The following is an 11,869-nucleotide window of genomic DNA, read 5'->3' as shown; positions in this document are numbered from 1 at the left end:
CATTTGTAAGTCTCTTCTGCTGTACTGATGATTCTCTGAGATCAGGAACTCATTTGTGCATTTCCATTTGCCTATGTTTAGCACAGGATTTGGACATATAGCAGGTTACTATTTATTGAAGCAAAACAGGAAAGTAACTCTTAGGAGAACATGCTAATTCTGTTCTCAGAATATTTCTTCAAAGCGTTAATTCCATTCTCATTTTTCATCCATTTGCCTATGTTTAGCACAGGATTTGGACATATAGCAGGTTACTATTTATTGAAGCAAAACAGGAAAGTAACTCTTAGAAGAACATGCTAATTCTGTTCTCAGAATATTTCTTCAAAGCGTTAATTCCATTCTCATTTTTCTGCAGTACCAGTCTAAAAATATTTTATTTGTCTACCTTCTATTTAAATAAAAGTGCAGCATTAACAAAACCTACCCTGTTGTGCCAAATTTCCTTTTGTCTTCCTTTGCTTTAGCCACTTCCTCTTTTTTCTTTCTATTTCCACATGGTAAGGGTCATCTCTTTCTGTGTCATAATCCCATCTTTTTTTTTTCTTAATAGTGACAGTCTTTTTCCTAAAATTTGCATTACTGCAAACTTCCCAGAAAGCTGCGTAGTCATTACCGTAACAAGGGAAGCCCCACCCTTCCTTTCCTCCCTGTGCTGCTCCCTTGAAGTCACCAGGACATCTGTAACCTTAGCATGGAGTCAGTGTGAGCTTCCTCTCCTTGCGGGTTACAGTCATGCTAGAGCTAGGCACAGGGCTAGAGAATCCCAGTCACACATTCAGGAATTATCATAAAGCATGAAGTAACTCAGGTCTGTCTGCTCCCTGAGCTCAGATGAGAGGAAGGTGTGAGGCCATACAATATTTTATATTCATAAAATCATTCACTTGACAGGCATCACAGAGATCTGAATCCTGTCCTGCCACTTGGAGGAAAGAAACTACACAATTTAGTGGAAAGAGTGGTAACTTCAGAGTCAGGACTTGAATTTGAGCTACTTAGCTGGCTGCTCTTTTGGCAAACCGCTAATGTCTGTAAGCCTCTGGATCTTCAACTTCAGGGTAACAATAAACCTATTCCACACACCTCACAGGGTAGATGCAAATTTTAAAAACAATGTAAAAATAACTATGCATCGGGTACTAGTAGATACATTATCCCTAATTTATTTTATTTATTTATTTATTTTTAAATAGGACTAACTTTTTCTTTATTGAATGCTTACCCTGTGCTACTTTATTTGCATCACCTCATTACACCTATTGCACAGAATAATAGTCACAAGACTATTATTCTCCTCATTTTATTTATCTATTTATTTGGAGGCTGGCTGGCAGGGGGATCTGAACCCTTGACCTTGGTGTTGTCAGCAACACACTCTCCCAAGTGAGCCACCAGCCAGCCCCCCATTATCCTTAATTTATATAGGAGAAAACCAAAGTCCAGGGAGTTCACATAGTCACTCTGCTAACACAAGGACAGTTAGGATTCAAACTCAGGTCTTGCTGACTCAAAAGCCTTTGTCATTGTTTTTTCTTTAATTATATACTGGACTGGTGCTCATGAATCATGCATCTGAAAATATTTTGGGAAAAAGACAAAATAAAGTTCTGTACCACAAAGGATAATTATTATTTTGTAAATGAAGAAACTGATACCCAGAGAAGTGTAGTAACTTCCCCTAGGAGTTGGTGGCAAGTTTTAATCCAGTAAGTACTCAACAGAGCTAGCAGGTAAGCAGGCCACTGAGGAATTAGGGTAAGACTGCATCCAGATGAAAGGGAAAATCAACAAAGGGCTTTTCCCACCTGCTTTCCACTTTGTGGTTGCACTAGACGACTTAGGTGACACAATCTCAATGACACGGTCCAAGTCGTGAGGGTTTCCAGAGTCCTTGGTGTGGGGCACAGGAGGCCCTCTAAGACTCGGCCCCAGCATAAATCTCCAACCTTCTCTCTCCCAGGCCTCCCCTGTTACCATCTAGCCCCAAACCTCCTCCTCAGTCATGATGAACTGCTTGTAGTTCCTGGAATGCACCCCATGGTTTGTGCCTCCATTGCCATTACCTGGAATACACTTCACCCTCTGAATACCCAGTGCGTATCTACTCATTTTCCAAGACTCTGCTTAAATGTCACTTCCCAAATGAAGTCTTACCTGACTTCCACCCACCCCTCTTCACTTTAGACAGACTTGATCATTCTTTCCTTTGGGTCTCTAATATCACCAATTTATGCAATAAAACAAGTTTATTTACATGTCTGTCTGTTAACACATTAAAGGTAAGGATTATCTTATCTGTAATTCCAACTTCAGTCTTTAGCATTGTGAGCACTTGGGGCAGAGCATAATGGCTGGCTAACCTAACATCTACTCCCAACTTGCTTGTCTTCTGCCTGCTTCCTCTATAAAGGCTGGAAAAATAAAATTTCTTTTCCCAGTCTCCCTTGCAGCTATTAGCTGCTGCACAAGAAAACAGTTGTGGCCAATGAGATACATGCAAAGGTCTTGGGGAAGAGTAGAGAGTTACTAGGAGAGCTTTTGCATTTCTGATAAAAGGGCCAGAGTGACTGATATGAACTATCTCCTGTTCATCCTCCCTTGAGTCCAAACATGATACTGGAGCTGGAGTGGCACCATCTTGCCACCATCAGGGAAAAGCCCAAAGGGCCACTAAGCCACTGAACAAATGTAGCAGCTGTCTCTCTAGATTTTGATGTGAGAAAAATGCACCCCCACTGATTGAGCCTGCTGTTATTGAGTCGTCTGTTACTTGAGCTGAGAACATTCCTGAGTAACCTATGAATTAATAACATTTGTTGGTCAAAAGAGGTAGTTTTTTATTTCAATGGTTTTCGCATGTTTAGTGTAGTACCAGAAACTACTCCTCAAGAGTAGTTTTAGACTAAGCCAATAAATAATATTGCTCAAAACATATGTGCTCTGATTGAAGAGGATAGGAGACTGCAGTGTGGACTCCCAGCCCTTGCTTTTTATCCTTTCTTTCCTGTAGATAATCCCTGAGAAACCTATTTGGAACTCCTAAGTCTTCTCTGGACACTGAACTCTCTAACAATGTTGATGGAAGTGTAAATTGGAACAGCCTTTTTTTGTGCACAATTTGGCAATTTGAGGACAATTTTTATCATGTTAAATTATATAATTTTTGACTCAGCAACTTCATTTCTAAAAATATATCCTATGGAAATACTGGAATTTTTTGTACAAAAATATTCATATATACAAGGTGGTTCATTACAGAATTGCTTGAAGGTGGGGAAAAAAAAGAAAGAAAATGATCTAAATGTTCATTAAGGAATGGATTAATTATGTACTTTATAGCACATTCATCCTCTGGTATATTCTGCAGTCATTAGTGACATTAAAAGATCTCCAAAATATATTAAAGTTATATGAAGGTACCTCATGAATTTTTGGAAAAATAGAATTAAAAGATAATATGAATCTTTCTATGAACTTTTTGAAATACCCTCATGTGCTTTTTTTAAAAATAATTTATTTATTGAATCAAAATCGATTATACATATTTTGGGGGTTGAACATTGAGATATGTTGATTAAATCGGTATATATTGTTACAAATCATAATTATTCTTTATGCCCCTTGTCCAACCTCTCCCCTTCCTCAGTCCTCCCCCTCCCCCCTCTAATTGCCCTAGATTTCTTCTCTCCTTCTGAAAGAATAATGGTTACTCTGTTAACTTGTTGCCTAGATGATCTGTCCAATGCTGAAAGATGTGATCAGGTGCCCCAATATTATCATAGAACAGATGCTTCTTCTGTCACTCTGAAATGGGCTTGTGGAGAGAGACATCTTCTTCTTTTCTTTGTCTCTGCTGGTGACTCTTCTTGTGTGAATGCACTCCAGTGGTTGGCGGACCATCTGTGTGGTGGCTGTGGTGTCTAGCCACTTTTGCAGCAGCCATGCTTATTGTGGTGGCTGTGGTGGGCCACCCATGTGGGGGTGCTGTTTTTGGCATGCTCCTTGGCACTGGCGGTATGCCTGGTTGTGGGGTGTGTTTGGTCCCCTTCTCCATGCCTCTGGTCCCTAGGCAGAGCCCAAGGCACTGGCGTCATGTGCCCGGTTGTGGGTGAGGGGTCCAGTCCCCTTCTCCATGTCCTGGGTCCCTGGGTGGGCCCTGAGGTACAGGCGCAGTGTGCCTGGTTGTGGGAGAGAGGTCCATTCCCTTTCTCCTTGCCTCGGGTCCCCGGTCAGGCCTCAAGGTGCTGGCGTGGTGTGGCTGGTTGTTGGAGGGTGGTCCAGTCCCCTTCTCCATGCCCCAGGACCGTGGGTGGGCCCAAGGTGCTGGCACGGTGTGCCTGGTTGTGGGAGAGAGGCCCAGTCCTCTTTTCCATGCCTCAGGTCCCCGGGTGGGCCCTGAAGCGCTGGCTCAGTGTGCCTGGTTGTGGGAGAGAGGTCCATTGCCCTTCTCCTTGCCTCGGGTCCCCGGGCAGGGCCCAAGGTGCTGGCATGGTGTGCCTGGTTGAGGGAGGGTGGTCTGGTCTCCTTCTCCATGCCCTGGGACTGTGGGTGGGCACCGTGGCACTGCCTTGGTGTGCCTGGTTGTGGGAGAGAGGTCCAGTCCCCATCTCCATACCTCAGGTCCCCAGGCAGGCCCCAAGGTGCTGGCATGGTGTGCCCGGTTGTGGGAGGGGTGTCCAGTCCTCTTCTCCATGCTTCAGGTCCCCAGGCTGGCCCTGACACACTGGTGTGGTTTGCCTGGAAGTGGGAGTGGGGTCAGATCCCCAGATCCAAGCCTCTGGTTCCCACCCAGGCCCCAAGGTGCTGGTGGTGTGCCTTGCCCGGAACTAATTTTTTGTCCTTTGCTTCTAACATGGGGGAACATCCTGTGGGAACCAGTACTTGAGCTGTGTGGTTGTTTAAATTGCTCCTTTGCTGCTGTTTCCCTAGGGAAGGCTTTTTGTGCTGCTCAGGGTTTAATGGTTGACCTTATAGGCACTTCTGGCTCTCCAGAGACCTGGTGGATCTGTGATCTGTAGAATCTCTGATCTGGGCCTGAGTTTTTTCATCAAACTGCACCCCATGCAATTCTGCATTCCCGACCAGTCTCCTCTGAGTGGTCCTGTGCTGATTGGGGGACAGATCAGCTGTCCTTGCTGTGTCCCAGTGTTCTTCTGGTGGGCCCGTCTCTCCCACTGCCCGTGCTGCAAACACCTCCCATGGGATGGGCCATGTGCCAGTCTCTTGCAATGACTCACCAGCTTCTGAATGGCTCCATTTTTCAGTTGTACTGGCTCTTCGCTCCTGTGTGGGTCCACAGAAACCCTATTAGTGGTCTTGCTGTCCTGGGGCTGCCAAGACCCTCTTCTCCCCTGCCGCCTCCAAGTAACTCCATCTGAAGGGCACAGCTGCGGCTTCTGCTGGCTCCTGCTCCATGTGCTCAGCAGCTCGAGCCTTAAAGCAGCCATGGCCTGAAATGCTCAAAGCAGCTTTTTCTTTCTCTCATTGCAGTTTCTCCTGCCTTCATGAACTCCATAGATCTCTCCTCCTCTTCCACTGAACTCCAGTGGCCCCAGCTTGGCTGATGTTACATTTTTATAGCTGTAAATTGGTTGATTTGTGGGAGAGAGTGATGCTGGCGACTGTCTATTCCACCATCTTGATTGAATCTCAGCCCCTCATGTGCTTTTAACATATATTTAAAAAGTAAATCACAAAATACCATTTAAAAAAAACTCTGTGAGCATGCAAAATATACATATGTAGGTGTGTAAATGCATAGAAAAATATCCTCGAGACCAAGATAATGTTAACAGTGATTACTTTTGGGCAGTGACATTGAGGGAGAGAGAAACTCAACTTTTACTTTGTGAACTTGTCTATTGTTTGAAATACTGGCATTATTTATTTTTATTATAAAAAAATAGAGAATAACACCTTACCAAAGAAGACATGAAGATAGCAAATAAGCAAATGAAAAGATGTTCAATACCAGATAAGACTACCTATTGGAATAATAAAAATTCAAAACCCTGACAATACCAAATGCTGGTGGGGATGTGGAGCCATAAGAACTCTCTCATTCATTGCTGGTGGAAGTGCAAAATGGTAAAGCCACTTCAGAAGATAGTTTGGCAGTTTCTCACAAAACAACATATTCATACCACATGATCTAGCAATCATGTTCCTTGGTATATATGCAAACGAGTTGAAATCTCACGTCTATGCAAAAACCTGCACACAGGTGGGAGCCTTATTCATAATTGACAAAATTTGGAATCAACCAAGATGTCCTTCAGTAGGTGAATGGATAAGTAAACCATGGTACATTCAGAGAATAGAATGCTATTTACAACTAAAAATAAATGAGGAGCACCCTCCCCTGCCTGACAGAGGGCAGAAAGTGAACCTCAAAACCTCAGCAGGAGCCATGGGCAGCCTCCCACACAGTGGAAAGTAGGAGCATGCCATAAACACTGCTCCCATGTGGGTGGTCCACCATAACCACTGCCACAATCAATGCTGCTGCAAGGGTGGCTCACCACCACAGTAGCAACCAGGGCCACCATGCAGGCAGCCCACCACCCACTGAACTGCACTGACACAAGAAGAGTCACCAGCAGTGCCTGGAGAAAAAGGAGGAAGTCTCTCTCCTCAAAGCCCACTCCGGAATGACAGCATTGCTCTACTAGATGATCAGACATCAATGTAGAGATACTAGAAATATGAAAAAACAAGAAAATATGACACCACCAAAAGAATACAGTAATTCTCAATTCTCAAATACCAGACCTGCTAGAACAGGAAACCCTTGAAATGACAGAAAAGGAATTCTGAGCAACAGCCTTAAGGAAACTCAATGAAATACAAGAAAACTCACACAACACAATAAAATGAGAAAAAATATACAGGATATGAAGGAAGAAATTTACAGAGATTAATACCTTACAAAAGATGGAACTGAAGGATTCATTCAATGAAATAAAAAACACAACCAAGAGCTTAAGCAGCTGGTTAGAGCAAGCAGAAGATAGATTTCTGGACTTGAAGATGGCCTTTTGAAATAACCCAGGAGTACAAAAAAAAAAAAAAAAAAGAATAAAATAATTTTTAAAAAATAAAGAAAATCTAAGAGAGAGAGCAGGCAACCTTAAGTGCACAAACATCCAAATCATGGTTGTCCCAGAAAGGGAGGAGAAAGGAAAAGGCATTGAAAACCTATTCAACACAATAATAATGGAAAACTTCCTAGGAATAGGGAGAGACACAGACCTTCAGATCCAGGAGGCTCAAAGATCTCCAAACAGATTCAATCCAAAAATAATCTCTCTGAGACACATTATAATCAAACTGGCAAAACTCAAAGACAAAGAGAGAATTCTAAAAGAAGCAAGAGAAAAGCATCAAGTCACCTACAAGGGAGCCCCCATCAGACTAACAGCAGACTTCTAAACAGAAACTCTATAGGCCAGAAGAGAATGGAGTGATATGTTTAAAATACTAAAAGAGAAAAACTGCCAGCCAAGAATATTACACCCAGCAAGGCTATCCTTAACAAATGAAGAAGAAATAGTGTATTTCCCAGACAAACAAAAACTGTGGGAGTTCACCACCACATGTCTAGCCCTGCAAGAAATCCTCAGGGGGGTCTTGCATCTGGAACCTGAAAAATGATAATTACTACCACAAATAAACAAGAAAGAACAAAACACACTGCCAGAACAAAAATGCAAATGAGAAAGAGAAAGAAAGTAAATCTTACCACCTCAAAAAACCAACTAACATCAAAGGCAAACAATAAAAGGAGAAGAAAGGAACAAAAGATATTTAAAACATCTAAATAAAAAGTAATAAAATGCCAGGAGTAAGACGATACCTGTCAATAACAACCCAAAACAAAAATGGATTAAACTCTCCACTCAAGAGACACAGACTAACTGATTGGATTAAAGAGCTAGACCCAACTATATGCTGCCTTCAAGAGACTCACCTCACCTATAAAGACACAAACAGACTAATAGTGAAGGGATGGAAAAAGATATACCACACAAATGGAAACCAAAATCAAGCTATTCTTATATCAGATGAAATAGACTTTAAACTAAATACTATAAAAAGAGACAAAGAAGGCCACTATATAATGATAAAGGGATCTATATAGCAAGAAGACATAATAGTCATAAGTATATATGTACACAACACCAGAGCACCCAGATAGATAAAACAAACACTATTACACCTAAAGAAAGAGATAGACCCCAATACAATAATAGTGGGTGATCTGAACACCCCTCTCTCAGCATTGGACAGATCTTTCAGGCAACAAATCAACAAAGAAACACAGGATTTAAACTACACTTAAGATGAATTGGACCTGGAAGATATCTACAGAACATTTCATCCAACAACTACAAAATATGCATTCTTCTCATCAGCACATGGAACATTCTCCAGGGTAGACCATGTTAGATTACAAATCAAGTCTCAACAAATTTTTAAAAATTGAAATCATTTCAAGTACCTTTTCATACCACAACAGATTAAAACTAGAAATCAATAGCAAGCAAAACTCTGGAAACTATACAAATACATGGAAATTAAACACCATGCTCCTGAATGACCTATGAGTCCAAGAAGAAATTAAACAGGTTATCAAAAATTTCTTGAAACTAACGAAAATAAAGACACATCATAACAAAACCTGTGGGATACTGCAAAGGCAGTACTAAGAAGGAAGTTTATTGCAATAAATGCTTACATCAAAAGAATATAAAGATCTCAAATAAGCAACCTAATGTTACACCTCAAAAGATTAGAAAAACAAGAACAATCCAATCCCCAAATTAGTAGATGGAAAGAAATAATTAAGATCAGAACTAAATGAAATGGAGACCTAAAGAATGATAGAAAAAGTTGGTTTTTTGAGATTAACAAAATAGACAAACCATTACCTAGGTTAACAGAGACAGAGAGAGAGAGAGATAGATAGAGAAGACCCAAATAATGAAAATCAGAAATGAAAAAGGAGGTATTACAACTGATACTACAGAAATACAAAGAATCATTAGAGACTATTATAAACAGCTATGCACCAACAAATCTGAAAACCTGGAGGAAATGGATAAATTTCTGAACACATATGACCTATGAATACTGAACCAAGAAGAAATGGAAGACCTGAGCAGACTAAAAATGAGCAATGAGATTGAAGTAATAATCAGCAGTCTCCCAACAAAAATGCTCAGTACCAAATGGCTTTACTGCTGAATTCTATCAAAATTTTAAAGAGAAATTAATACCAATTCTCTTCAAACTATTCCAAAAAATTGAAATAGGGCCATTCTCCCAAACTCATCCTATGAGGCCAGCACCACCCTGATACCAAAACCAGACAAAGATACAACAAAAAAAGAAAACTACAGGCCAATGTCTCTGATGATCATAAATGCAAAAATCCTCAACAAAATATTAGCAATCAGAATACAGCAACTCCTCAAAAAACTTATACAGCATGATCAAGTGGGATTCATCCCAGGGATGCAAGGATGTTTCAACATATGCAAGTCAATAAATGTGATACACCACATCAACAAAATTAAGGACAAAAACCATATGACTATCTCGATAGATGCAGAAAAAAGCATTTGACAAAATGCAACATTCCTTCATGATAAAGACTCTCAGGAAATTAGGTATAGTAGGAAAGTATCTCAGCATAATAAAAGCCATGTATGACAAGTCCACTGCCAATATCATCCTGAACAGAAACAAGACAAGGATGCCCACTCTCATCACTCCTATTTAACATAGTATTGGGAGTACTAGTCACAGCAATCAGGCAAGAGGAAGAAATAAAGCACATCCAGACTGGAAAAGACCAAGTCAAATTGTTCCTGTTTGCAGATGACATAATCCTACATATAGCACAACCTAAAGACTACCAAAAAAATCTTAGAGTTGATTAACAATTTCAGTAAAGTTGCAGAATACAAAATCAACACACAAAAATTGGTAGCATTTGTATACTCCAATAACAAACCAGCAGAAAAAGAAATAAAATTGCCTGTTTACAATAGTCACCAAAAAAATAAAATACCTAGGAATAAATTTAACCAAGGAGGTGAAAGATCTCTACAATGAGAACTGCAAGTCACTGCTGGAAGAAATTAAAGAAGGCACAAAAAGATGGAAAGATATTCCATGCTCTTTGATTGGAAGAGTAAACATTGTGAAAATGTCCATACTACCCAAAGCAATCTACAGACTCAGTTCAATCCCCATTGAAATACCAATGGCATTCTTCACAGAAATAGAAAAAACAATCTTAACATTCATATGGAACAACAAAAGACCCCAAATAGCCAAAGCAATCCTGCACAAACAAATAAAGCCAGAAGCATAACACTACCTGACTTCAAATTATACTGCAAAGCTATAGTAACCAAAACAGCATGGTACTGGCAAAAAAACCAGACACTTAGACCAATGGAACAGAATAGAGAACCCAGAAATCAACCCTCATACTTAACAGCCAACTGATCTTCAACAAAGGCACCAAGAACATGCATTGGGGAAAAGCCTGCCTCTTCAATAAATGGTGTTGGGAAAACTGGACATCCATGCATAGAAGAAAGAAACTAGACTTGTACCTTTCGCATATACCAAAATCAACTTAAAATGGATTAAGACTTAAATATAAGAGCGGAAACTAGAAAACTCCTAAAAGAAAACATAGGGGAAACACTTCAGGAATTAGGACTGGGCAAAGACTTATTAATAAGACCCCAAAAGTACAGGCAACAAAAGAAAAAATAAACAAATGGGATTATATCAAACTAAAAAGCTTCTGCCCACCAATGGAAACAATCAACAGAGTGAAAAGACAACCTACAGAATGGTAGAAAATATTTTCAAACTATGCGTCTGACAAGGAATTAATATCCTGAACATACAAGGAACTCAAACATCTTAATGGTAAAAAAACAAGCAACCCAATTAAAAAATGGGCAAAGGATAATCAACTACATTGTATATTGACAAAATAAAAATAATAAAAAAAATAATAAAAAAAATAAAAAACGGGCAAAGGAACTAAATAGGAATTTCTCAAAGGAAGATATATAAATGGACAATGGATGCATGAAAAAGTGCTCAATATCACTAAGCATCAGGGAAATGCCAACCAAAACCACACTGAAATACCATCTCATACCAGTTAGACTGCCCAATATCAAAAGGAGAATAGCAAGTGCTGGTGAGGATGTGGAGAAAGCGGAACCTTTGGTGGGACTGTAAATTAGTGCAGCCATTATGGAAAACAGCATAGAGATTTCTGAAAAACCTTCAGATAGAACTGCCATACAATCCAGCAATCCCACTGCTGGGTGTATACCCAAAGGAATGGGAATCATCATGTCAAAGGGATATCTGTACTCCCATGTCTATTGCAGCTCTGTTTACAATAGCCAAGAGTTGAAACCAACCTAAATGTCCATCAACGGACAACCGGATAAGGAAAATGTAGTATATATACACAATGGAATACTACTCAGCCATTAAAAAGAATGAAATTCTGCCATTTGCAGCAACATGGATGAACTTAGAGAAAATTATATTAAGTGAAATAAGCCAGGCACAGAATGAGAAATACCACATGTCTTCACTTATAAGTAGGAACAAAAAAAGTAAACAAATAAAAAAGAAATAAAGATAACAACAATCAAAATAATTGATTGAACTTTCAAAAGGAGAGAGCTGAATTAAGGCCACCAGAGGAGGGAAAGGGGGAAGGGGAGGGGTGTCAATGAGAAATTGGTAAAGGGCCTCAAAAAATGATTACATTGTGTAATGATAAATTCTGATTTGAGCATATGATAGAGCACATATT

The sequence above is a fragment of the Galeopterus variegatus genome, unplaced genomic scaffold (assembly GCF_000696425.1).
Source record: "Galeopterus variegatus unplaced genomic scaffold, G_variegatus-3.0.2 Scaffold5246, whole genome shotgun sequence".
NCBI classification, from domain to species: domain Eukaryota; kingdom Metazoa; phylum Chordata; class Mammalia; order Dermoptera; family Cynocephalidae; genus Galeopterus; species Galeopterus variegatus.
Note: the sequence above shows the minus strand (reverse complement) of the source record.